The sequence below is a fragment of the Motacilla alba genome, chromosome 18 (assembly GCF_015832195.1).
Source record: "Motacilla alba alba isolate MOTALB_02 chromosome 18, Motacilla_alba_V1.0_pri, whole genome shotgun sequence".
In the NCBI taxonomy this organism is placed as follows: Eukaryota; Metazoa; Chordata; class Aves; order Passeriformes; family Motacillidae; genus Motacilla; species Motacilla alba.
In genome coordinates, this window is record NC_052033.1 from 9,983,973 (window position 1) to 10,007,831 (window position 23,859).

At 46.2% G+C, this 23,859-nt stretch overlaps 1 protein-coding gene and 1 long non-coding RNA gene across 3 annotated transcripts in view; one reads left to right on the forward strand and one right to left on the reverse strand.

Annotated features, from left to right (window-relative positions):
• Positions 1-9,616: 9,616 nt before the first annotated feature.
• On the reverse strand, positions 9,617-12,204 carry LOC119709424. The gene is made up of 3 exons (XR_005259358.1): positions 11,580-12,204; positions 11,031-11,143; positions 9,617-10,941 (listed from the first exon to the last, which is right to left on the reverse strand). It is a non-coding gene; the product is annotated as an uncharacterized LOC119709424 (long non-coding RNA).
• A 119-nt stretch (positions 12,205-12,323) lies between these two features.
• Positions 12,324-23,859, forward strand: part of KCNJ16 (potassium inwardly rectifying channel subfamily J member 16) — a 38,403-nt gene continuing 26,867 nt past the window's right edge. Inside the window, exons 1-2 of one of the 2 annotated variants that reach the window (XM_038157164.1) lie at positions 12,324-12,342; positions 12,948-13,015. The gene's annotated coding sequence lies outside the window, so the exon portion shown is untranslated. Of the gene's footprint in view, positions 12,343-12,941; positions 13,016-23,859 lie in introns of those variants that run through there. The other variant, XM_038157165.1, reaches the window with a different exon arrangement.

Consider the following 23,859-nt stretch of genomic DNA (forward strand, 5'->3'; position numbering starts at 1 on the left):
TAGACTCCATCAGAGGAAATATTCCCAGACAGGAAATTATTACTCTTGTATTGCTACAAGTTACTCTTTCTAGCTGAGACGATGACTTTTTCCTCTCAAATACAGTAATTAATAAGATATTCTGCATAACTCTTTTTACTCAGTGGAATGGAGCATCAAACATGAAATTGGCACCGGAAGGTGGATGCATCAGTAGTTCTTTAACCACTGATCCTTTGAAATCCTTCTTTGCCAAGTCTCAGAACTCACAACCGACTTCCAAAGAAGAAATTCTGTTATTTCCTTCCCTCCTTTTTTTTTCTTTTCCCCTGCTATTTCTTGACTCCCTTACTCCAGTGATGTTTAGCATGTGCCTGCTGTGCAGAGCACTCGTTTCTCTGCTTCCCACTTCCTTTTCACATCATTCTTAATGGGCCTTTAAGGACATCTCCGTGTTCCTGTGGTGTTATTTATGGCTCTGACATCACCCCTCAAGGTGAACAGCTCTTTGCAGCAGGGCTCGGACTCTTTTACAGCAAATCTGCCCGCTGCTTTCTATAAAAACAGGAAAACAGCTGCAGCTTTTATAGGTGAGAACGAAGGTTTCTCCCTCTTCTTTACTCGTCGTGGGGAAGTTCAGGATGAGTTTTGGGGGGAGGAACACAAAGGCTGAGTGTGGTCTGTCAGAGCTGAGTTTTATCTGTCAGCCTCCAGCTGCCGCGAAACAAAACGCAGAAAGCCATTCCAGAGGTTTTTATTGTCACTCGTGGCTTACACGGATGCAGGGTGGGCAGAAAGTGGAGGAAAAAAAAGTGGTCTTGGCTCACAGGATCAGGTTTTTCTGTGTGAAAACTTCTTTTTAGGTATTGTGCATTGCGCACAATGTCTTTGCTGAGTGAAAACAAATCTGTGAAGAAATACAGTAAAATTAAGAAATAAGCAAGTGGCTGCTAAGGTTGGAAGTCCTTCTGTCATTAATATTGATGCTAATTTGCCTAATGAGCTTTAAATGACATTCAGCTTGGCCAAAATGTAGGGGCTAATATTTCAAATACAAACCAGGTACCAACAGGTTCTCATTTCAGAAGGGGTTCAGATTCCTTTGAGATTTCTGGAATGTGGGTGCAACGGGAGAGAAAGGATGAGGAACTTTGGGTTTTGCTCTAAAACTCTGGGCAATTTGGGCATAAATCTGTAAATGACACCCTTAGATCAGGTACAGGCAGCTGCTGAGAGGGTGAAACTGAGACTGAATGGCAGGAAAAAAATCCAGATGTGGATATCTGGAGAGATGAACTGGCGCAAGAAGAATGAATAAAAAACTTAATTAAAATATCACCAAATCACAGGCATTGGGAGCTCTTTCAATACAGGGCAGAGCAGGATCAGGAGGTTTATTAGATCTGCACTTGTCACTCCAAGAGCTCATTTGGTAAAGAGAACTTGCAAACACCTTGCAAAGAGTAGCTCTGGAGTGGTTTCTAGAACCAGCAGCTAATTAGAAACAAAATTAATTTTAATTACTCTGAGGTGGTTTTTTTTTTCCCCTCATTTTTATTTGCAGTTTTAAAAGAAGTTGTTTCCATTATTTACATTTTTAACTGGTGTGAATAAAGTGATACCATGGAGTACAAAACACATCTTTGCCTCCAGCCCTTTCTGCACTTAACACAACGAAGCTCTTGGAACAGCTGGAAGATCTGAGTGGCTGGGTGGGTCAGATGGAAAATTCCGAGTGTTGTCACCTCTAGGATATGTCCTTGTGTTGGCAACTAATGAAAATTCATTAAACCCTTTTGCTCATCCACGGGAGGCCTCCAGGTGCTGATCCATTCAGGGTGGTTTGTGCTCCAAACCTTTACATGGAACAACAGGGAGTAAATGCAGTGTAAAACCAAAAATCAGCTCTGCTCCGATGGAAAACACCCGCTTGTTTCCAGCTTCAGTGTTCCTAAATGAAGAACTGCACCAAAATTATCTTTACCTACAGATTGCAGATGGTGCAGGTGTTTCTGCCTCCATGAATTGATGCCAAACCTTGCCCCAAATTCTGGGTAGGGTGTTAGACACACCACGTGCACCTCTAGGCATCAAAGTTTAGGCCCCTGAGTGTTTCTGACTCAATTTCTCCTCCCCAAATGGATAATTTGGTGTGCCAGAGCAGTGCTGAGCTGCTGCAGGCTCCAGCAGCAAGGAGAGGCTTTATTTGACGGGGTGAGTGGTCAAACATTATTCCTGGAGCTCCCAGCTGGAGTTCCAGGCTGCTTCTCTATGGCCTCAAGTCAAATAAAGTATTCTCTTGTGGGTCTGGGGCTTTCAGCACAGAGAGTTTAAAATTCTCAGCATCCAGGGTTCCAGCACCCAGCAGCTTTTCCGCTGAGCGTTCCCCACCCGCTAACGGGGATGGGTGAGTGCAGATCTCTTTAAATAAAGACAACTCATGGAAAATGTTCCTGGGGCACTGCTGCTCCTCCTGACCAGGGATCTTGCTGATGTGTGCAGCCTGATCCTGCCACCACAGCTTCCTCAGAACTTTAGAATTTGCTCTCTCTCCTTCTTTTTTTTTTTTTTTTTTTTTCCACTGTCAACCGGCCAAATATTTCAAACATTTTCCTCTAACAAATGTGTCCTTGTGGGGAAAAGTCCATTAGTAACAGAGTAGTTGCATCTTGTCAGGACCAGACTTTAATGGCTGTTTGAATTTTAACTACTATTTGCTAACTGTTTCTGTCCAAGCCAACTAAGACCATCATAAAAGCCATTAAATCCCAAGTAAGTGGCCCCAGTGTAGCTGCAGGGTACAACACTGAGTCTGATCTGAATTTATCCACTGCAAAGCAAAGCCTGTGACCCTCACAGACTTTTGGGAGCTGGAAACTTTTCTGTTTTCCAGAAAGGATTGCCTAGAAGAATAAAAGTACTCTTCTTTGCCCTGGGGAAGGCCGAGCTGGGCCTGCAGGTAACATGACACACTGTAATCCATTTTCCCATTTGCAGCATGAATGAAGACACTGTCAAATGTCTGGCACCAAATTCCTAAAATATGTGGGACAATGCAAACCAGTGTTTGGATGAGTGGAAAAGTTCCCTGTGCAGAGGGACAGAAAGTACAAAGCTGAACGTGGTGAGCAGGGCAGGTGAGGCAGACTGAATTTGGCATTTCTGGATCCTTTTTGTCCAGTTGCTGCTCCCTGAGCACCTCGTGGCACCAGCCTGGAAATTGCTGCCCAGTGGAGCAGCAGGAATGGGCAGGGAAGGGAGGGAAGGGACAGGAATGGAGGTGGGCACCCATGGCCAGTTGGAAAATTCACCTGCAAGAGCCCTCCCAAACATCTTCCATGGGTCAAAGGAGGTGGGTATTGCTCCTCACCTCCTCGGAAATGAGAGCACAGACCCTCCTCAGCCACAGCCTCACCCTCCTCCACCCTGAGGCTGGGATAACAGGGGGAATGTGCTGCCCATCTCCTGAGCCAGGGGAAATAAAACCCAACCCTGGAGAGATTTATCCCTCCACATTCTTGTTTCCTGCAAAGGCGTGGGGACAAAAATTAAATCTGTCAGCATTTGCACTTACTCAACAAATCTAAGCCTTTGAAGGTGGTTAGAAGTAATAAATCAAAATTGGTAAAAGTCAAAAAGAGAAAAATTCAAGGCATGACTCTTAACTGAAAGAAGTTTTATCTTTAAATAGGTGTGAGGTAACAAATGAAGTAACGCAGTCAGTGCAGGAAAGGAGAAAGGTAGAACAAAGGTTAAAACAACTCAGATTTCCTGGTTGTTTACTTGTGGCCCAACCAAAGTCTATTGAAGGAAAGAGAAAGCCTCAGTGGGCTTTGGAATGGGCTGTTAATACATTTGCACATCCTAAACGATCTCTGGATGTAACCAGTGCCTGGAGTGGAGAACGGAGAATTCAAAACAAGCTCCAGTGGGAGCAGAACAGAGAGCTCACCAAGCCATTTTCCATGCACAGCCCTTCGCTCCCAAAAACAGCAACAGAAAAAAGGCCAGCCCCAAACAAACCCCAGCCCTCACAAGTGATCTTCAAAACAATGCTTGGCGAGGAAGGAGAGCTCTGCTCCACGTTCCAAGCGCCACAGCTGCAGACACGAATCCAAAAATGTTCCCTGAGTGGAGGGACCAGGGGGAAATGGATTCCCTGGGGAGCAGGGGGATGTTGGCAAAGGTGTGGCACAGGAATGCTTCCCCTTTGGGAGCACCGAGTGCTGCTGGGGGCTGGGTAACACACCAGGAGCTGTCCTCTGTTGGGGCACTGCTGTATTTGCATGGATCCTCGTGGCCGGGAGGAATGATGAATCTGACTCCATGTGCTCAGAAGGCTGATTTATTATTTTATGATATTATATTTTATTAAAGAATACTATATTAAACTATACCTTAGAATACAGACAGGACACAGACAGAAGGCTAAAAGATAATAATGAAGCTCGTAACTCTCTCCAGAGCCTGACACAGCTTGGCTCTGAGTGGCCAAAGAGTGAAAACAGCTCCCAGCAGAATGCAATGGAACAATCACCTGTGGGTGAACAATCCCCAAACACATTCCACACCAGCACAGCACAGGAGAAGCAAATGGGATAAGATTGTTTTCCTTTTCTCTGAGGCCTCTCAGCTTCCCAGGAGAAGAATCCTGGGTGAGGGGATTTTTCAGAGAATGTGAATGCCACAGGGCAGTGTTGGTGCCACAGTGAAGGTGGCCCAGGAAAATGGCACTGGGATGAAAGGGCTCAATGGATTGTGCTGATAAAATCCTTTCCTTGGGCTTCACTTACAAAAAACCCAAAGCTGAGGCTCTTGCTCCTACCACTCTGCTCAGTGTCTCCGTAAATCACAGCGCACACTTTGCTGAATCGTGGAATCATGGAATGGTTTGGGTGGGTTGGAAGGGACATTAAAGATCATCTCATTCCACCCCTGCCATGGCAGAGACGCCTTCCACCATCTCAAGGCGGCTCCAAACCCTGTCCAGCCTGGCCTGGGTCACTCCAGGGATCCAGGGGCAGCCACAGCTCCTCTGGGCACCTGTGCCAGGGCCTCCCCCCTTCACAGGGAACAATTCTGCCCCAAAATCCCATCTAACCCTGCCCTCTGGCAGTTTGAAGCCATTCCCTGTGTCCTGTCCCTCCGTCCCTTGTAAAGAGTCTCTCTCCATCTTTCCTGTGGCTCCCTCAGGCCCTGCAGGGCCACACTGAGGTCACCCCAAAGCTTCTCCTCTCCAGGCTGAGCAATCCCAGCTCTGCCAGTCTTCCTCCATCCCTCTGACCAGCCTGGTGCCTCCTCTGGAGTTTCTCCAACAGCTCCATGTCCTTCCTGTGCTGTCCCCTCAGAGCTCCCTTCTCTGCCCCAGCCTGTCCAGAATTCCTCTCTTTCACCCAACCCCAGCACTGAGAAGCCCCCACTCCAACTGACACCACGACCTGAGCTGTTTGTGGGGAGCCCATCCCATCCCTGTGTGTGTGTTTCCTGTGGTTGGTGTCCCTCAGGCCCAGGAAAACTCTCAGAGCAGCAGATCCCATCTGCCCAGTGGTGGTTTCACAGAATGATCCTGCAGTGCCTCACTTACAAGGCTAATTTGTTTCTAAATATGTTCTTTTTTTTATTATTTTATTTTATTAGAATCAGCTCAAGGGTTTGCCTGGTCTCAGTGCTGCTTAAGGGGGATTAGTTTGAAGTGAAAATGTGTTTTCCATTTGTCTGAGAAAGACACAACAGGGAGCAGAGCCCTGGAGATTATTGAGAGCTCTGGGTGGTTCTGGGAGGCCAAAGGCCAAGTGACTGCAGCTTTCAGTGGAGTGCAATAATCCCCTGGAAAAGCAGCCTGGGGTGTCTCATTGTGCAATTATGGGATGGAAATTGCAGTGTGTGGCTGACCTGGGCATTACTGGCTGGGTGTCCCTAATGCAGGACCAGGAGCAGCCAGGGAATGCCCTCCTGCTCCCCGGGGATGCAGTGCCCCTCACTCCCCACAACAGGAGCTCAGCAAACCATGGATTTGGGGATTCCCTCGCTCCTGATAACAAGCCACTCATTTCACCCGCCCCAGGGTATTTAAACAGTTCATCAGTGGCGCACAGAATTCCTCTTTCCTCCCAGGGAGGTCACACTGCACAGTGTGTGTCTACCCAGCCCTGTCTGTGATGTGTGGGAGATTGAAATCTTTGCACTAATTAAGTGATTTGCCAACAGAGGAACTCACTGCCTTGTTTCATCTCTATTTATTCGCTTCTCTGTGGTTGCTAAACCTTTTCCTTGCCTGCAGGGCTCTGCTCTCTGCCGTGGCTGAGGCACGGGAAGGATGCTGAGCAGCCCAGGGGTTCTGCCTGCAAACATTTCTAAAATCACACACACCATGCGAGACAAACATGGATTTTTCTGGAGAACCTGCCCACCTCAGCATCCTGAAAGAAATGGTTGGGATCTGCTGGGCTTGCAGCATTCCTGTGATCCTCAATCATCCCTTGGATGTTTGCAGTTGGAGACCCAGCCTGCTTCATCCACAGGGTGAGGGGTACAATAATATTACTCCTGCTGTTTCTTTCCTTGATTCCAGCTCTCTGCTGGCTGCATTTCTTGGGACGCGTTTGAATGCTGTTGGTGACCTTGTGAGAACACTTCTTCATTATGAAAAGCAGGTCAGAAATCCCCCTGGGCACAGTGAAATGCCTCACCTGCAATTCCTCAAATAGTTTCCACTGCTGTTAATCCCTCTGGGTGTACGAGGTCCTGCACATGGCTGCTCACTAAATAGATATCATCTGGAGGCAGCTGGATACTGCATTTTGGCACCAAACAGCCTGGATGTAGAACACTTAGAAGAATTATTTGTGAGTTTATCAACACCCTGAGTGATTTCCTGGGATGGCTCCTCTGGAGGAGTAAACCCAGCTTCGAGCAGGACATGGAACTTTCACAGAATTCACAGAATCACAGAAACAGAGAATCACAGAATCACAGAAACACAGAATTCACAGAAGCACAGAATCACAGAAACACAGAAGCACAGAACTCACAGAATTCACGGAATCACAGAATTCACAGAATCACAGAAACACAGAAACACGGAATCACAGAACTCACAGAATTCACAAAATTCACAGAATCATAGAATCACAGAATCACAGAATCACAGAATCACAGAATTCACAGAATTTACAGAATTTACAGAATCACAGAACCACAGAATCACAGAAACACAGAATCACAGAATCACAGAATCACAGAATCTCAGCATTCATAGAATCACAGAAACACAGAATCACAAAATTTACAGAACTCACAGAATCACAGAAATCCCCAGGTTGTCAGAGACCTTCAAGACCATCGAGTCCAACCCAGCCCCAACCCCTCACCTAAACCCTGGCACCCAGTGCCACATCCAGGCTTTGTTAAACACCCCCAGGGATGGGGACTCCACCACCTCCCCGGGCAGAACATTCCAGAACTTGCTCCCCCTTTCTGTAAAACACTTTTCCCTGCTCTCCAGCCTGTATTTCCCTTGGTGCAGCTCGAGGCTGTGTGCTCTGGTTCTGTCAGTGCCTGGAGAAGGAGCCCAGCCCCAGCTGAGCACAGGCACCTTTCAGGAGCTGTGAGAGCGATGAGGTCAACTCTCCCAAAGTTCACCACTGGTGGTGAAGGGCAGGCTTTGGCTCAGCTCCTTGTGGAGACAGATGCTGAATTCCCATCAAGAACTGTGTTTTGGGGAAGTTGCAGAGGTTTTGGGGTCTGTGGTTTTGGCCTAGCTCAGTCTTTAACCCACATGAACATCCCTGGGCAAGAGCCCTCAGACCTTGGGGAATGTGCACAGAATGGATGTGCAGGAGCTGCTCCAGGCCCTGGGAAAGCTCAGGTCACATTTATTCCCAGAATCCAGGTGAATAATCTCCTCCAGTTCACGAGAAAACCGTTTTCCCCACCCCCCTGTCAGCTTTTACAGCCTTGTAGGTGTGTTTTGTTTTTTTAGGGACAACTGTTGGCTTGGGGTTGTTGAGACAAGTGTTGAGTTCCCAAGAAAAATGAAAATTGGGGCTTTGCCAGTTTGTCAGTCATGACCTTCCCTAACAGAGCAGCTACTATAAATTAAATGTTATAAACATGCTCTTCAGACAATGTTCGGTGTAGCTTTTAATTACTTCTATTATAAATGCAATGATTAAATGAAAAATTAAATTGGAAAACCAGCTTCTTCAAGGAATTCTTGCACATTCATTCAGTGACACCGGTTTGGGTTTTGTGTCCTCCTCTCAGAGGTCTGAAAAAGTCCCAATGTACCCAATGTGGGTATCAAGCCTAGCCTGGGGATAAACTATATCAGATAGCCCTGAAAAATGTGGATTTATGTGGTTTCACCTGCTGGAGCTTTCTCCTGGGAAAGCTGTCTGAACTCCTTGCACAGAGCCAGGAATTCCCTATGGACAAAGGCACCAAAAGGGGGCTGTTTAAAGAAAAAATAAAAACCCTTGTGAAGAGGTGGCAGCTATTTACTTGTTTAATAAAAACAAAGCCTTTAGATAACAGCCAATTTACAAGAGCTCATTAGAGGCCCAACTAAAAAAATCTGATTATGGAGATGTGTTATGCAAACAGCATTTATGAACTCTTATGAAAAGGAATTTGGCTACTCAATGTTGCCTCTTCACGGCAGGTAAATACAATTTGCATTTTTATATGTGGGTGAGCACCAGGCTTGGCCACAGTGGTGTGAAACCTGGAGCTGACCCCGGGCTCCTTTTTCAGCTCTGCACAGAAAAGGAATTTACTAATTTATAACATTTTCCACCCACCAGATATGCCAAAGAATTAGAAACATTAAAAACAGGCAGGTGGAAGGGAAAGGAAACATCTCAGCAACTATTTGTAAAGGGGTGAGAGTATTTACTATTCAGCAGGGAAAACTTTTTAAACTGTTTCTTGGGCTGCAAGAGTGCAGAGGGAAATGAGAGGGGGGACAGGGCTCAGGAAAATTGAAATTTTAACCAAAGCATCAGCAACTGCAGCCCAGAGCCCAGGGCAGCAGCGAGGGGAGCTGCCCTGGGCTGCCAGGGGGCTCTTGCTGGGCTCACAGCTGCTTTTGAATCCCCGAGTGGCGGAGGAACAATTTTTCCTTTTATTTTGCAGCTGCCAATGAACGAGAAGAAAGAGCTTCCTGCAGAGTGAAATCTTCCTTGCAAGGTGAGGAATCCACTGGAGACAAGTGCCAGTGTCACATTCCAGAGCTTCCCTCCTTATTGTGCTTGGCCTGGGGCTGCCTCCATCCAGGGCTGCCCCTGGGCCAGCCCAGCACAGAACCAGCCTGCCCTGGCTAACAACATTTATTGTGCTGCTTTCCAAAATAACAGCTCCTACCCTGGCACTTTGAAAGCCAGGAGGGCTCGCAGGCAGAAAAACACAGCCTGCAACTCTTAAAAAACAAACAAAAATATTATTATTATTATTATTATTATTATTATTATTATTATTATTATTATTATTATTGTTGTTGTTGTTGTTGTTGTTGTTGTTGTTGTTGTTGTTTTGTTGTTGTTTCGTTGTTGTTTTTGTTATTATTGTTATTCTTATTTTATTTATTTTATTTTATTTTATTTTATTTTATTTTATTTTATTATTAGGGCTACTGGAAGAGCTGCGTAAAAGGGCCTGACAATGCAGCACACTTTGGCATTCCAGTTTCACTCCATTAATTGTTCTTTTTTTTTATTTTTAATTATTTAATGAAGAACTCTCACCCCAGAATAGTCTCTTTCCATCAGAAAGCACAAAGGCTAAATTGGAAATAAAAATCCATTAATCTTAGCATCTGTGGAGCCACACTGGCATTTTTTGTTTGTTTGCTTTCCCCGATGACTTTCTAAAATTCTTTTCCCTGCAGGCAGCTGTGCTGTGTGAAACCCCAGAGTCACAGAAGGATTTGCAGGACCCCACAGAACCCTGGGACCTGCAGGACAGGGGTGCTGTGCCCCAGAAGGATCTGATGGTCCTGGAGATGCTGGGGTATAAAATTCTCCAAGCTCACTCCTTCCCTTAAAAACAACAAAAAGCTGCCCCATCTTTATTTCTCATCTCCCTTTCTCTCCCAGCCTTAAAAAAACCGAGGAGGGAACTGGTGGGAATGGGGGAGAATGACTGAATGGCAAAGAAACTCCTCAACAGGAAAAAAGAGAGGGGTTGAGGATGAAATTCTACTTCAGGGAGTGAAACTGTAACAGCAAAAGTGAAGATGAAGAGTATAAAAATATAAACAAAGGTATAAACACTCTCACTTCCACAGAAGTGTTGCATTATTGTAGAAGTGTGTTTTCTAGGCAGAGGGGCTGTTGTGGGATCTGCCCTGAGATGATCTTGGTACATTTTTATGATTTGTATGTCCCCTCCTGCTCTGGAGTGCTCCAGACTTGGCTATGAGCAGGAGGCTGCTCTGTGGTAATTAAGCCCTTTCAGGATATTTTAATATTTTAATTATTAATTCTAATTAATGTCGTAATTCTTTTATTTAATTATATTTTATTTAAAATAAATTTGAAATCACATTTTAATCAATTATATTTTATTCAATTGTTTTATTGCCCAAAGCAGAGATGCAGCCTTGCATTCCACGTGGGACTGGAATAAGGGTTGACACATTCCTCCAGAACCCCAAATATTAATCAGGCATTAATTTGGTTGGAGCTCTGCAAATTTCAGATTTCAGAAATGGAGAATGATGAAAAAAATTCCCTCTGTGTGTCAGGAAGTTGAACTGAGGGACAGAAAGTGGTGGCTGCAGGGGAAGATGCTTAAAGGGTTTATTTGGGGTTTCTGCAATGTTTGAATGCCCCTTGATTCGGGCCATGATTGGTTTTCCCCCAAAAAATTGTGAATTTTAGTCGGGTTCCCTCCTGGATTCTGGAGTTCTCAGGTTCAGGCTTACACAACAGCAAAGTCTCAGTGCGGGGCAGATTTTCATGCCTGAAATGGAAGTTAAATAAGGCTTGCCCGGAGTAGACAAAACAAGAAGATCCGTAGACTAACTGGAAACGTCCAGATTTGAAAATTACCTGATAGGAAAAGGGAGGGGAGTGGGATCAAAGACGTCCCAGGGAATGAAAAATTCCTTCACAGCGCTTCCTGTTCTCTCTGTTTTGTTAACCAAGGTAGGATTAGGTTTCAGCTGCCAAAAGAAATAACATTTGGAGATTTTTTTTGGTCTGGGGAAGTGGGATAGAAAGATTTAAGACAGCTTTTTCCGTGCTATTTGCTTTTTGTCAAGCGGTCAAGTCTAGTTATTGTTATTAATTTGTATTGCAGAACCACCAGAGTGGGGCTGGGTTTGCGGTGTACCTGGGGCTGTGAAAACGCCCAGGCAGGGACTGGTGTCACCTCACAGCACCCAGAGTGGCACCAGGGCAGGCAGAAAAGGGCATTTTGCCCTGAGCTGAGCTCCTCTCTCCTGGGGCAGGGCAGAGCTGGAGAGCTGAGCTGGCATGAAAAGAGTCAAACCTGCCTTTTTTTAGCTAAGAACAAACCCACCTTGGATTTAGACACATTTCACCTTGGACCAACTCATTCCTGCTCAGTCCTTTGGACTTTGGTTTCTCCCTTCTTACCCAAGCTTCAGACACGGTCCCTGTGCAGGGATTGCAGGAACCATAGCCAGAAATCCAAGTGGTTTAAGTTCATCTTCAAGTGGCTGCATTAATCCTCAAGAAACAGCCTGAACATGATGTGAAAAGGGAAAAGCAGGAGCTGAAAGCATTCCGAAAGGTCACAATGCTGCAGAGCTCCTGGGTAGGGATGAAGGTTGTGCTGCACCCTCACCTTCCTCCAGGTATCATTTTCTCCCTGTGGAGAGGAAGGACTCAGGGAAGTTGTGGATTTCCATCAGTCCTTTCACTGAACTCACCCACTCCAGCTGTGCCATTTACAGTCATCCTGCACCTTGGATTTTTTTCTCTCTGCTCTTGGGTAAAGCGAATTCTCAAAGAAAACTTCTTGCTCAGGCAAATTCCATCAGCACAGCAAAGGACACGGTCTGTGTCTTCGACAAAAAGTGAGATTGCACTTCTTGTGTAGGCTGGAAGTCCTTACCTTAATCTTATGCTAATCTAGAAACAAAACACTTCTTATGGGAAAAAAAAAAATAGACTCTATTATAAATCTGAACCTGTTCATTCTGAAGTTGTCTATCAGTGGCTAACTCCAAATCCAATCTCATGGGTAAATATTTGCAGAACCATTTGAATGATGAAGGGTTTTTATTACCTGGAGAATTTCCTGCTTCTTGCCTTTGAAAGCCTCACCTGGATGTGCAGGGTGGCCCCAGCTGCCTGCCCTGTGTGTCCCAGCTGGGAAGAGGCTGCTGAGGACCAGGTTGGGTGTGCTGATGCCTCAGGTTTGGCTTTTCTGTGTTTCAGGTTCTGTGCTGCTTTAGTGTGCGGAGCTGGGCTCACAGCAGGGGATGCTGAGCTCTCTGCACAGAGCAGGGACACAAAACAATTCCTGCTCCAGCTGGGCACCAAGGACAAATGATCCAAAGCTCAGCCCAGGAGCACAAACAGCGTGGGCTGAGGAGAGGAAAACAAGCAGGGTGGGAGTGCCTGGGCTAAAGCTGGAACTGGACAATGAACTGCAAGGTGCAAATGGAGCAGCACTGATCCAAGGGAGAGACCCCGGGAGCGCTCGTGCATTTTGGGACCATTTGGGTTCATCTTGGGGGCAGCCCTGGCTGGGCTCTTGTGCTGCCCAAGGTGGATCCATGGAGGAGATGCTTTGAATAAATCCCTGCTTTGTTCTGTAGCTCTGCCCAGCCTCTGCTCCAGCTCAGCCTTCTCAAGGCACCATTCCCTCCTCAAGATGCCCCGGGCAGCCCCCAGAGCTCGCTCCCAAGGACCTGAGTCAATGTTTAACCCGAGTCTTTGGAGTTCACAGCTCTTGCCTTTCTTTATTATTAACCCAGCCCCTGTTTTTCTGCACAGCTGCGGAGCTGTTGGCAGGAGACACAGAGGAGCCTCCAGAGATCTCCCTGGTGGCAGCCTGAGCAAAGGTAAAGCTCCTTTTGTGTCCTTTCCCTTCCTGCACGGGGCAGAGCGGCTGCACATTCCTGGGTCTGCTCTTCTCTTGGGGCAGAACAACCTGGCAGCAGCCAGCTTGGCTTAATTGTGACTTTTAAATTGAATCACTGCATAAATCCTGATCTCTTCGGCCCAAACTGAAGTATCTGTGTCCGGAGTTAAAGAGTATGCACTGTGAATTCATTCATTTCTTCCCTGGTACACTCTTTTCTCCACGCCAACAGCCTTGTCTCTGTAACTGGTTCTTTCTCTCCTAATAATTTTTATCTTTTAATCTTTTTATGTTTTATACTGAAATCTGTGAAGGTTTGTGTCTTTTTCTCCCTGTGGAGATGCAGGACTGCACTAGGGGAAATCTCCATTTCCATCAGTCCTTTCACTGAGCCCACCCAGTCCAGCTGTGCCATTCACATTCCTCCTGCACCTTGGATTTTTTTTCTCTCTGTTCTTGGGTAAAGCGAATTCTAGCAGGAAACTTCTGGCTGAGGCAAATTCCCTCAGCACAGCACAGAAAAACACAGGGACACTCATCTCACATTTGTTCTGGTTGCTGGGTCCGTGTGGTGGGAATGCTCGTTTTTAAACCACGAATATTTGGTTTTAAACCATGAGTATTTGGTTTTAAACCATGAGTGTTTGTTTTTAGATAAGATTTCATGTGTGTGCTATGTGGGGGCTCAAAACTGATCTGCAGAGGGAAGGATTCACTTGCCTAAATATGTTTTTTTAAATTTGTTGTGACATAAATTGGCGTGAAAAGTGATAGAATGGAACTTTAGCTGGAGTAGAGTGTGGAAGGAAATTGGAATGATGGCTGAAAGTTTAAACAGGTACTTGCAGAAAGTACATCCAGAAAGTAGATGATCATTGTGTTGTGTATCAGACAAATATTATGCATTTTTGAAAACTATATTTTATATAAAATATAACTACAATATTAATATAAATTATATAGAATATATAATATTATAGAATACAATATTTTATACAGAACACTTAAATATAAACATTATATTGTACATTATATATTGTATAATATATTTTTTAATTTTATATATTGTATTTATTGTTAGATATTATTTTTATATTATATATATTCTATATTTTTATATATATAATATGTATTCTATAATAGATATAACATTAACAGAAACAGGGTGTGAAAAATTAGAAAAAAACCCAAATCGTTCCTGTCTCCAGCTGCTCTGAATTCCATTTTGCTCCGTGAGTAAATCCTGCAGGACAGGTGTGATCCCCATGAAGGCAGAGAACATCTCAGCCCAAATTCACCCTTTGGGGGGCCCTGGGTGCGTTCTCCTCTCTGTCCTCTGCCTGGCGAGGAAAACTCTGATTTTTTGAGCAGCCCCAGCTGTTTGTTTAAGGGATTGTGGCTCCATTTTCAAGGGATGATAATGCGGCCAATGGATATTTCCAAAGCTTCCACCACATCCAGAGAGGTTCAGTCCCCCTCTGCAGAATCCTGGAATGAATGGGAGCATTGGTGGTATAAATTAGTATTTATTGGAATATTGTCACCAGAGGTCCCAGTGGCCCTGAAAATCTAAATCATACCACAGAAAAAATAAATGAGGAGTTGACTGATTCGAGGAAATGCAAACCTTGGCTATGAATTAAGTGAGAAGCTTTGAACTCCTTTCTACAATGGCCAGATTCAGATGCTGCAATTTACCCAAAGATTAAGAGATAAACAAGCAAAAAATAAAACAAAAAAAACCAGAAGAAAACACAAACCTGGCCTCTAAAAGAATGGGGGAATTGGCAAAGTGGTAAAGAACTTTGTGTCTGTTCAAAGGTGACCTGGGTCGGCAGAGAATGAATTTGTCATCGTTTTTTATCAGGAGTTTAATGTTTGTTAAGAGCCCAGAGATTTCTCCATTTCCTGAGCATTTTTTTCCCCCCAGTCTGGCAATTCTACAAAGCATAAATTGGACTTGAAAGGAATTTGCTTGTTCTGGGTGCCACGAAATGCAAAGACAGATGATGGCATCAAAAGGGCATGGAGAGCTTTGATGATCCAGACCTTGTCAGGGAGCCAGGGAGCCACTGGACCAGGGAGAACTGGAATCCTCAGGAGAGGACGCTCTGCCTGCTGGGGAGAGCACACACCTCAGGAAGGGACAGGGACAAGCCCACGCCTTTCCCTGGATAATCCCTCAGGCCAGCCCAGCTGCCTCATCTCAGCTCCACAGCTGAAGTGGCTAAGGAAAAAGAGTGGAAAAAGAGCTTCCCAGAGGGATCTTCTGGAGAAAAATGAGGGAAGGGAGAAGCGGCTTAATTCTGTTTTGCTCATATTAAAAGCAGACAAACTCCTCGTGCCTGAGTTAACTTCTGACCCTGCTGGTGTGGGAGCCAGCAGCAAAATTCCCACTCCAACAGGACCTGGAGATGTGGAGGGGTTTGAGTTCATCGGTTGGTTGAGGTTTAGTTGGGTTTTGAGGATTTTTTGGATCAGGTGTGAGATCTAGCAGCAAAATTCCCACTCCAACAGGATCTGGAGCTGTGGAGGGGTTTGAGTTCATCGGTTGGTTGAGGTTTAGTTGGGTTTTTGGGATTTTTTGAGTCACGTGTGGGAGCAAGCAGCAAAATTCCCACTCCAACAGGACCTGGAGATGTGGAGGGGTTTGGTTTGTTGGTTGGTTGAGGTTTAGTTGGGTTTTGGGGATTTTTTGGGCCAGGTGTGAGATCTAGCAGCAAAGTTCCTGCTCCAACAGGGCCTGGAGCTGTGAGGAGTTTGGTTTGTTGGTTGGTTGAGGTTTAGTTGGGTTTTGGGGATTTTTTGGATCAGGTGTGAGATCTAGTAGCAAAATTCCCGCTCCAACAGGGCCTGGAGCTGTGGAGGGGGTTTGGTTTGTCGGTTGGTTGAGGTTTAGTTGGGTTTTTGGGATTTTTTGAGTCAGGTGTGAGATCCAGAAGCAAAATTCCCCAAACCATGCTGCTGCTACTGAATGATAGGATACATCGGATTTCACTTTCTTTTCCTTCATGGACACAGGAACAGAGAGCAGAAAAACCTCATTTTCCAGCAGCACTGCCCCATCCAAGCTCAGTGCCATTATCCTGACAATAAATAGCTTAGACTTTCTTGGGGAAAAAAAGTGCAAAAAAAGGAACTGGTTTTTATTCCTCACTCCAGCTTATTTCCCACAAAATATTATTCCCACTCCAGCTTATTTTCCACGGCACAAGACTCCTTTGTATCCCAGCAATCAAGCCTTAAAACACACAGACAATTACAGAAACACTTCCTGTGATATGATCAGGGTTTCTTTTCCAGCATCTAATGATGTTAAAATAAATGGAATTACTTTTCCTTTTTTTTTTTTTTAAGTCAGTAAATTCCCAAAGAGGATTTGCCCCATTTCTACAATGTGCTTAAGGACTTAGAACTGACGATCAAATGCAGATTTATTATGGGCATGAGGGCTGGCATGTGGCAGCCTCTGCTCAGGGCTGCTCAGGGCCTTTTTGTTCTGCCCCAGGAGGGTTTTTTCCCGTCTTCATTGTGATTCCTGAGGCCAGATGTGGCCTTTTGCAGGGCTGTTTTTTTTTTTTTTTTAATTGTTCAGAAAAAGTGATAAATGCTTTACAACAAAGAGCAAGGAAAGGTGGGCTTGTGGAGCTGGAAATATCACTCTGCTGGGAAGGTTTTCTTGCTTTTTTTTTGAGGATATTCCCACTGAGTTGGGTGGGTGCTGGATGAAATCTCAGCTCTGTGTCTCTGGCTCTCCCCCTCTGCTGGCAGCACTGCCACAGGAGCTCCGAAAAATCCCTGCAGGAAACCCAGAGCCAGGAACACTCCCCGCTGGATCCGAGGGTGAAGCACCCAAGGCACCTCCGGGGTGGTGGAAAGCAGGAGAGTTCAAGTATTTAGGGAGGGATTGAGCAGCCTGAGCTGTGTCTGTTTGCTTTTCGGGCTGTGGAAACAAGGACAGGCTGCCCTTGGTCCCAGGACACCAAGGTGAGCAGGCAGCGACTGTTGGAATATTCAGGAAGGGCACCTGAGGCTTTTACAACACTTCCTCTGATAGCCCAAATCAGATCCCATCACCAAACCAACAAAGCATTAAATTATTCTTACGTTTTGAAACACAAAATAAATAAAATGCAGACTACCGATGCAGCTAAGATTGTCTCACACCCTTTTGGAAGGCACTGCAATGCCCAGAATACACAACACTGAAATATCATTTAGAGATCTTAAAAATTAGGATTTTTAAAGTGCACCAAGATGGGATTGGAGCACATGAAATGCTGAGTTTCTGTGCTCATGATGTGAGGGTTCTTTGTCTGGCAAGAACATTTCCCTGCTCCTGTTTCTCAGCCCTTCTTGATGGAGATTTTTTTTTTTCAGTTCTTCATTTGCTCTGAACAATTCTTTGCTTTGTTCAGCACAAAGACTTGAAAGTTGCCAAAAGTAAATGACAAACTACTAGAGAAAGAGAAATCCAGGCCGTTAAGCAAACTTTTCCACCAGTGTTTAGAAATTCTTTCTCTCTTGGGATGAGCTTTAAGTTGCTTCCAACCCAAACCATTCCATGATTTTATGAAACAGTCTCAGCTCAAAATTAATTATTGATGTTCAAGAGATATGTCTTGGACAAATTAATTCCAACCTTCCTTAAACCAAATGATGGTTTTATTAAATTACCAGATCAGAGCCACAGATTAAGTGGCTGCTAAGTTTTCTTCTGATATAATTCTATGAACAGAAACATTTTGTAAGGAGAAAGCACAACCAATACTTTACTGAAAATAATTTCCAGGTAACATTTTCTGCAGAAAAAAAAAAAAAAAAAAAAAAAAAAAATCACCTTTTTCTGTATTCTTTTAGTGCTGATGGAAGGGCTTAGCAAGAGCATTCAGAGAAAGGATTTGCCAGTCGGAGCCTTGGGCACATTTTCAAAACTCAGACACTTCCACCTTGTCTTTTGTTGCTGTCTCGAATTCCCCAAATCCTCTTAGGTTAATTTGTTTTCCAGCACAAACCCACATGAAACCTAAACCGCGAGAAGGTTTTTTTTTTTATTATTATTATTTCTCTCTGCACGGCGGAGGGTTGAGCTCCTCCCGCTGGGGCCGGGGGATGTCGGGGCTTTCCCTTCGGCGCTGCCGGAGCCGCTCCCGCTCGGGGCTCGGGAGCCGCCGTGGTGCTGAAGGGATAGCGCCGGAGCGCCCGCACCGTGCCGCGCCCGGCCGTGTCCGTCCCTGTCCATCCCGTGTCCATCCCATATGCATCCGTGTCCATCCGTGTCCATCCCGTATCCATCCGTGTCCCATCCCATATCCATCCGTGTCCGTCCCTGTCCATCCCATATCCATCCGTGTCCATCCGTGTCCATCTGTGTCCATCCCGTGTCCATCTGTGTCCATCCGATATCCATCTGTGTCCATCCGTGTCCATCCCATATCCATCCGTGTCCATCCGTGTCCATCCGTGTCCATCCGTGTCCCATCCCATATCCATCCGTGTCCCATCCCATATCCATCTGTGTCCATCTGTGTCCGTCCCGTGTCCAACCTATGTCCACCCCATGTCCATCCCATGTCCATCCATGTCCATCCCATGTCCATCCATGTCCAACCTGTGTCCATCCTGTGTCCATCCCATGTCCATCCCGTGTCCATCCCATGTCCATCCGTGTCCATCCATGTCCATCCCATGTCCATCCATGTCCATCCATGTCCATCCATGTCCATCCCGTGTCCAATGCACACCTGTCCCACACCTGCCCCTGACCCCGCCTCCTGTCCCTATTTCCCAGTCATGTCCCACGAAGGGAAGCAGTGTCCCAGCACTCCAGCGCTGGAAGAAAAGCTGTTCTAACAACATTCCTGCCCCGAAGCTGGCTTCAGGATAGAGCTACAGGAGCGTTGAGGGTGGAAAAGACCTCTGAACTCCCTGAGCCCAGCCATTCACCCAACACGGCCAAATCCACCGCCCCGTGTCCCCAGGTGCCACATCTACCTGATTGTCAATCCCTCCAGGGATGGGGACGCCACCACTGCCCCGGGCAGCTGTGCCAGGGCTGGGCAGGGCTGGGCAGCTTTTCTGGGAAGAAATTCTTCCTGATATCCAACCTAAACCTCCTTGAGGCTGTTTCCTCTTGTCCTATCACTTGTTACCTGGGAGCAGAGACAGACCCCACCTCTCTCCACGCTCCTGTCAGGAGCTGTGCAGAGCCAGGAGGTCCCACCTGAGCCTCCTTTTCTCCAGGCTGAGCCCCCTCAGCTCCCTCAGCCCCTCCTGGGGCTCCAGACCCTTCTCCACCTCAATTGTCCTTCTTTGGGGTCACTCCAGCACCCTAGGGTCCATGGATAATATCCACTATGCTCCATGGAGCTCAGTTTCTCCTCACCTGTGAAAAACACTGATTTTTTAATCTGTTTTGTGTGGTTTTTATCTGTTTTTATGTTTTTAGGAGTTCTTCATGCCCTCAGTACTGGGCTCTTGTGCTGCTTTGCCAGCACAGGGCCAAGAATTCCTCTCCAGCCTGAACTGCCTCGGCCTAATGAGGTGGGACACACGTTAGCCCTGGTGCTAAACTGCTGCAGGGGGGTGTTGGCTGTTGTTGAACAGCTGCTGGATGCTGCCCCAGAGGGAAATCCACCCCCGGCTTGTATTTGGGGTTGTAACGTTTGCAACCGTGCTGGGGAAACAGCAGAGCCGCGGAGCTGCTGTGGATTATTCACAATGTTCAGTCACACAGAACAAGGACATAAACCCAGGGGTCAGGTGCTGGCTGGCCCCAGGCTGGGCAGGGACAGGGCACCCCCAGGGCAAGGGCTGCTGCTGAGCCCTTCGTTAGCATTTTATTAATTAGCAACTGCCCTCTGGCCTGTGCAGCCGCCTGCATCCAGACAGCTCAAAAATCATGTAACCCCCTGCAGAGGCTGGGCATAGGCAGCAGGAGGTTCTGGGAGAGATCTGAGAGGAATGCAGGACCTGGAATTATGGATGTCGGGGAAAAATTCAGAGTTTTTCTTACTCAAACACTTTTGAAAATAACCCAACTTTCTGTTCCTCAGCAACACCTGAGAACAGGTAGGACCAGGGGCTCAGTAGGACCAAGGGGTCAGCTCTGATGTTGGCAAGGGCTGGGCTATTTCTGTTTATCAACTATCTAATCTGAACCCCCTTTTGAGAGTTGAATAGTTAGGATTTCCATGACAAGTCAGAATTTTTCTTACTCAAACATTTTTGGAAAAAACCCAACTTTCTGATTCTAACACCTGTAGGACCAAGGGGTCAGCTCTGAGGCTGGCAAGGGCTGGGCTATTTCTGTTCATCAATATCCCATCTCACCCGCCACGGAGGGCTGAATATTTATGATTTCTGTGTAACATATTTGTTAGTGAAAAGTCAGAATTTTTCTTGCTCAAACACTTTTGGGAGAAAACCCCAACTTTCTGATTCTAACACCTGTAGGACCAAGGGGTCAGCCCTGGGGTTGGCAAGGGCTGGGCTATTTCTATTTATCAATATCCCATCTCAACCCCCTGTTGAATATTTAGGATTTCTGTGGTAACATACTTCTTAGTGAAAAGTCAGAATTTTTCTTGCTCAAACACTTTAGGAAAAATACCCCAACTTTCTGATTCTAACACAGGTAGGACCAAGGGGTCAGCTCTGAGGTTGGCAAGGGCTGGGCTATTTCTATTTATCAATATCCCATCTCAACCCCCTGTTGAATATTTAGGATTTCCATGGTAACATATTTGTTGGTGAAAAGTCAGAATTTTTCTTACTCAAACATTTTTGGAAAAACGCAGCTTCCTGATTCTAACACCTGTAGGACCAAGGGCTCAGCTCTGAGGCTGGCAAGGGCTGGGCTATTTCTATTTATTAAATATCCCATCTGAACCCCCCACTGAGGGCTGAATATTTAGGATTTCCGTGGTAACATATTTCTGAGCCCCTTTTCCAGCCTGACTGAGGCTTGTCAGCTGATCCAGGGGTGCTGGAGGTGGCAGCTGAATTTATTCAAGCAATCACATTCTCCTTGCCAAGGCTAATGCCCATGAATACGGAGGCAGAGTTGACAGGGATTCCATCCCCATGAACATGGATAATGTTCCAGCCCTGGAGAGCAGCATTTAATTGATGAGTGGGATTATATTTACGCAGCAATTATAACAAAGTCAAGGTCGGCTTTCTGGGAAAGGCTGTTTACTTTAACCTCGCTGCCTGGTTGTCCAGGAAAGCTTTTCCTTCATGGAGGAGCAAAAAAAAAAAAAAAGAGCAAATGCACTCAGCTCTTTTCATAGCCTGCAAATAGCCCATGAAGGCAACTCAGGAGCCACGCTGGGGTTGCCTTGGCTACCTCCATTAATTTACTGAGGGATGCTGATTGTTTACCCACTGAGGAATTAATAGCCAGGCCCTGCTATCCTCAGATGGCTGCTGGAGGCCAATGTAAAATGGATAAGGGCTCATTGTAAATCCCACATGAGTCAATGGGCATCTCTGTCCCCGTTCCCTGCAGAGCTGGAATTAGCCAGCCCCGCTGCCGTGCCCTGAAATATGGATTTTTTGTCCTCAAGGCACCTCTGAAGGTAAGGTAAAGCCACAGACTCAGGTCAGGGATGGAAAGCTGGGGAGGTGACCTCAGAATCACCCAGAAGTCCTGGTCCTCGCTGTCCCTGCAGTCTGGATTTCTCTCCATGGGTGGTGGGATGTGGAGAGGGGGAAGGAGCGTGCCTGGGGTTTGTCCAGCCTGGAGCTGGGTGCAGGAAAGCAGCTGCAGCTGGAAACTGGGAGGTAATTTCACATCTTGTGTAGCCAGAGAGACCAACAGCTGCATTCAGGGGCCTTTTTATGGGGCCTAGCTGGAATTAAGCAATGGAATTAAAAGGCTTTGGAAACAAGAGGGTGGTGAGGAGCTCAAAGCATCCCTGACCTCCGGCAAGGCCAGCAGAAATGTGCAGGAGATGCCCAGAGAGCACCTGGGGTCAGCAGCCAAAGCCCAATGCCACACTCATCCTTCCTCGTGGACAGACACTGGGAATCCTGGCATTGCCAAATGGCCAGGAACATTTATCCTGACATTGCCAAATGGTCAAAAACATTTCTCCTTCTCCTCAAGTGTGAATTCAGTGTGGTTTAGGTCCATCTCAGTCATTGCAGAGGGGGAAGATCCCTACATGGCTTATCCAGTGCCAGAGACTCGGAAAACAACCTGTGTGCCTTGAGCTTTTTAACACCAAAAGAGCTTTTTTTTTTTCCTCTTAGCCCAAGCTAAGTCCTCACATGGAAATTTTCTCCTCAGTTGACATTAGAATTAACTTGTTGACATCATTAGCAGAGCGCATAATAGACAGCTGAACTGCTCTGATATTTATCTTTAGGTCAACAGCCCTTGAGACTCCAGAGGCAAATTAGAAAAAAAGCAAAGGCTCTTTATTAGTAGAACTTAATTTAACAGTATTCAAACTTCATTAAGGAGTAAAAAAAAAAAATGACCTTTCTTAATGCAGTCTTGCTTTATAAAGTATGGAATAAGAATGTTAGATTAGTTTGATCCTGGTTCCTATTAGGCACCGCAGTAGATGAGAATGCACAAATTCCCTCCCTGAGCTAGGACTCTGGGATGTCAAATCAAAGCCCAGGTGCTCCGCAGCCCATTTCCTTTCCTTGGTGTTTTATGTTTCCTAGCCCTGTAATTCTCCCCAGGAAACCAGCAGAAATCTTAATTTCTTCCCCCCCTGCCTGCCCCGAGTAACAGCTCTGGTGATTTAAACAATCAAGCACATGTTCTTACACTGTCTGCACCTCCTGCTCGCCAGAAACGGGGATGTGGTGAGGAAAACCATGGAGGAAAGGAAAGGAAATGACATTAACCTTTTCCATCTGATAAATAAGGGCTCTATTCAGCTGCAGTAATCCACATCCTTCCCTAGAGATCCACTTAATGTAATACCTGAGGGCTCAGGTAATTTCACATTATTTCCACGCTGGCCAGCTGATTTCTTGGTGAATTATTCAGTGCCTGTGCACATGGAAAAGGACTGGAGCCCTCCTGTCATTCCCAACACCCTGAACGAGCTCTCAGATGTGCCAGAGGCTCTGTGACACCCCCAGGGCTTTTCTGTGCCCCCAAAGAGGGGATTTTGTGCTGATTTTTGTGGGACCACCACTCAGTGAGCCCTGAAGGTCCCATGAGCTGCTGTACTCGGCAGGGAGCCCCTCCCTGCCCAATCAAACATTCAGCACCTGCAGGTTTTATGGGATTAAAAGAGAGTTTGAGCTTGGAATGGGTGGAAATTCAGAGCAGCGGCCTCAGCCAGGTCACAAAAAGGGTTCTGCAGGTGTTTGCTGGGGTTCGAGGTGATGGGTTGGGATCAGTGGCCGCTGCAGGGTGGGTTGAGGGATCCACACTCTCAAAGGGTAAAATCTGGGGAATGAATGGTGTTTTTTTCCTTTGCAATACACACATGGCCCCAGTGCCTGCCCAGCTGGAGCAGCCCAAGGAGCCTTGGAGACAAGAGATCTCTGCAGGCATTGAGGGACAGGCTTTCAGGGCAGGACAGGGAATCCGGGAACACAGATCCCCTTGGAAACATGGGATTTACCTTAGTGTCAGGAAAATTAATCCCCAAACACCAGAGGTTTCTGTCCAAAAAGGAGGCAGAGGAGTACTGCAACTTTATTTGAATAAAGGGAGAGGCCATGGGGCATTCCCCTGGTGTCTCAAAATTTTTAGAGGATGCAGCCTCCTGTTTATCCCAATTTCCCAGCCACATTTCCCTCTCTCTTTCCCCACTGGCTGAGGTACTTGAGAGGTTCAGACTTCCCAAG